Source organism: Henckelia pumila, chromosome 3 (assembly GCF_033568475.1).
Source record: "Henckelia pumila isolate YLH828 chromosome 3, ASM3356847v2, whole genome shotgun sequence".
Taxonomy (NCBI): domain Eukaryota; kingdom Viridiplantae; phylum Streptophyta; class Magnoliopsida; order Lamiales; family Gesneriaceae; genus Henckelia; species Henckelia pumila.
In genome coordinates, this window is record NC_133122.1 from 17412206 (window position 1) to 17415701 (window position 3496).

A 3496-nucleotide genomic window follows, 5' to 3' on the forward strand; every position below is an offset into this window, starting at 1 on the left:
CAATGTGGTTTTATCTCGAGTTTTAATGCATAAATAATGCATCTAAGGCGTCGGATTCGTGCAACTATGAGTGCCCAATTTGGGGGCACCGTGCGCACGGGCGAGCGGCCACGTGCGGCACGTAGCGCAAACGAGCGAGCCAAACTATGATTCTCACGGCACAATGTTGTTTTCTCTCGAGTTTTCATGCATAAATAATGCATCTAAGGCGTTGAATTCGTACCCCCATGAGTGCCCAAGTTGGGGTCACCGTGCGCACGGGCGGGCTGCCCCTTGCGGCATGTAGCGCAAACGAGCGAGCCAAACTTTGATTCTCATGGCACAATGTGTTTTCTCTTGAGTTTTCATGCATAAATAATGCATCTAAGGCGTCGGATTTGTGCCACCATGAGTGCCCAAGTTGGGGGCACCGTGCGCACGGAAGGGCTGTCCCGTGCGGTACGTAGCGCAAACGAGCGAGCCAAACTATGATTCTCACGGCACAATGTTGTTTTCTCTCGAGTTTTCATGCATAAATAATGCATCTAAGGTGTCGGATTTGTGCCCCCATGAGTGCCCAAGTTGGGGTCACCGTGCGCACGTGCGGGCTGCCCCTTGCGGCACGTAGCGCAAACGAGCAAGCCAAACTATGATTCTCACGGCACAATGTTGTTTTCTCTCGAGTTTTCATGCATAAATAATGCATCTAAGGCATCGGATGCGTGCCCCCATGAGTGCCCATGTTGGGGTCACCGTGCGCACGGGAGGGCTGCCCCTTGCGGCACGTAGCGCAAACGAGCGAGCCAAACTTTGATTCTCACGGCACAATGTTGTTTTCTCTCGAGTTTTCATGCATAAATAATGCATCTAAGGCGTCGGATTCGTGCCACCATGAGTGCCCAAGTTGGGGGCACCGTGCGCACGGAAGGGCTGTCCCGTGCAGTACGTAGCGCAAACGAGCGAGCCAAACTATGATTCTCACGGCACAATGTTGTTTTCTCTCGAGTTTTCATGCATAAATAATGCATCTAAGGCGTCGGATTCGTGCCCCCATGAGTGCCCAAGTTGGGGTCACCGTGCGCACGGGCGGGCTGCCCCTTGGGGCACATGGCGCAAACGAGCGAGCCAAACTATGATTCTCACGGCACAATGTTGTTTTCTCTCGTGTTTTCTTACATAAATAATGCATCTAAGGCGTCGGATTCGTGCCACCATGAGTGCCCAAGTTGGGGGCACCGTGCGCACGGGAGGGCTGTCCCTTGCGGGACGTAGCGCAAACGAGCGAGCCAAACTATGATTCTCACGGCACAATGTTGTTTTCTCTCGAGTTTTCATGCATAAATAATGCATCTAAGGCGTCGGATTCGTGCCCCCATGAGTGCCCAAGTTGGGGTCACCGTGCGCACGGGCGGGCTGCCCCTTGCGGTACGTAGCGCAAACGAGCGAGCCAAACTATGATTCTCACGGCACAATGTTGTTTTCTCTCGAGTTTTCATGCATAAATAATGCATCTAAGGCATCGTATTCGTGCCCCCATGAGTGCCCAAGTTGGGGTCACCGTGCGCACGGGCGGGCTGCCCCTTTGGGTACGTTGCGCAAACGAGCGAGCCAAACTATGATTCTCACGGCACAATGCTGTTTTCTCTGGAGTTTTCATGCATAAATAATGCATCTAAGGCGTCGGATTCGTGCCCCCATTAGTGCCCAAGTTGGGGTCACCGTGCGCACGGGCGGGCAGCCCCTTGCGGCACGTAGCGCAAATGAGCGAGCCAAACTTTGATTCTCACGGCACAATGTTGTTTTCTCTCGAGTTTTCATGCATAAATAATGCATCTAAGGCATCGGATTTGTGCCCCCATGAGTGCCCAAGTTGGGGTCACCGTGCGCACGGGCGGGCTGCCCCTTGCGGTACGTAGCGCAAATGAGCGAGCCAAACTATGATTCTAACGGCACAATGTTGTTTTCTCTCAAGTTTTCATGCATAAATAATGCATCTAAGGCGTCGGATTTGTGCCCCCATGAGTGCCCAAGTTGGGGTCACCGTGCGCACGGGCGGGCTGCCCCTTGCGGCACGTAGCGCAAATGAGCGAGCCAAACTTTGATTCTCACATCACAATGTTGTTTTCTCTCGAGTTTTCATGCATAAATAATGCATCTAAGGCGTCGGATTCGTGCCACCATGAGTGCCCAAGTTGGGGGCACCGTGCGCACGGAAGGGCTGTCCCGTGCGGTACGTAGCGCAAACGAGCGAGCCAAACTATGATTCTCACGGCACAATGTTGTTTTCTCTCGAGTTTGCATGCATAAATAATGCATCTAAGGCATCGGATTCGTGCCCCCATGAGTGCCCAAGTTGGGGTCACTGTGCGCACGGGCGGGCTGCCCCTTGCGGCACGTAGCGCAAATGAGCGAGCCAAACTTTGATTCTCACGGAACAATGTTGTTTTCTCTCGAGTTTTCATACATAAATAATGCATCTAAGGCGTCGGATTCGGGCCACCATGAGTGCCCAAGTTGGGGGCACCGTGCGCACGGGAGGGCTGTCCCGTGCGGTACGTAGCGCAAACGAGCGAGCCAAACTATGATTCTCACGGCACAATGTTGTTTTCTCTCGAGTTTTCATGCATAAATAATGCATCTAAGGCGTCGGATTCGTGCCCCCATGAGTGCCCAAGTTGGGGTCACCGTGCGCACGGGCGGGCTGCCCCTTGCGGCACGTAGCGCAAATGAGCGAGCCAAACTTTGATTCTCATGGCACAATGTTGTTTTCTCTCGAGTTTTCATGCATAAATAATGCATCTAAGGCGTCGGATTCATGCCACCATGAGTGCCCAAGTTGGGGGCACCGTGCGCACGGGCGGGCGGCCCCGTGCGGCACGTAGCGCAAACGAGCGAGTAAATTGATGATTCTCACGGCACAAATATTTATTTCCCTCAAGTTTCATGCATAAATAAGGCATGTTTGTGGTCGGATTCGCATTTGGCCCAAAAAAAAATATTTAAAAAAAGAAAAATTTTATTATGATTCCTCAGCCCAAAAACCCACTTTTCCTGAAACTTGGGTTTTTTCTCCTAAGTATATTATAGGGGGAGGAGGGTGTTTGGCCATGGGCTTGGTTGAGGTGTCGGGGCAATGCTTGCCATTGCCCCCCATGCTTGTCCAACCTCATGACAACCTTCCCCGATGGGCGCCCCTTCCGGCCGCTGCTCCGGCGGGTTTTCCGGCCGGCGGCCGGCAGTTGCGTTTTTTCACCCCGACGTCATTTTGCACCCCGTTTCTTGCTATATTGCATGTGTTAGAATTGGTGCCCGTCGAGCCAATGTGTTGGCCGATGGTCCTTGAGAGAACTCTTGTATGACAATCTTTGTTTTAATAATATTTGACATTATTTTATTTGGCACATCTTTATCTTTATACCCATGCAAGCTGCATAGATAAAGCCCTTGAATATACAAATAGTAGAAAGAATATGAGATGGTCATGTGATGACTATCATGAAACTCATATTTGGAATAC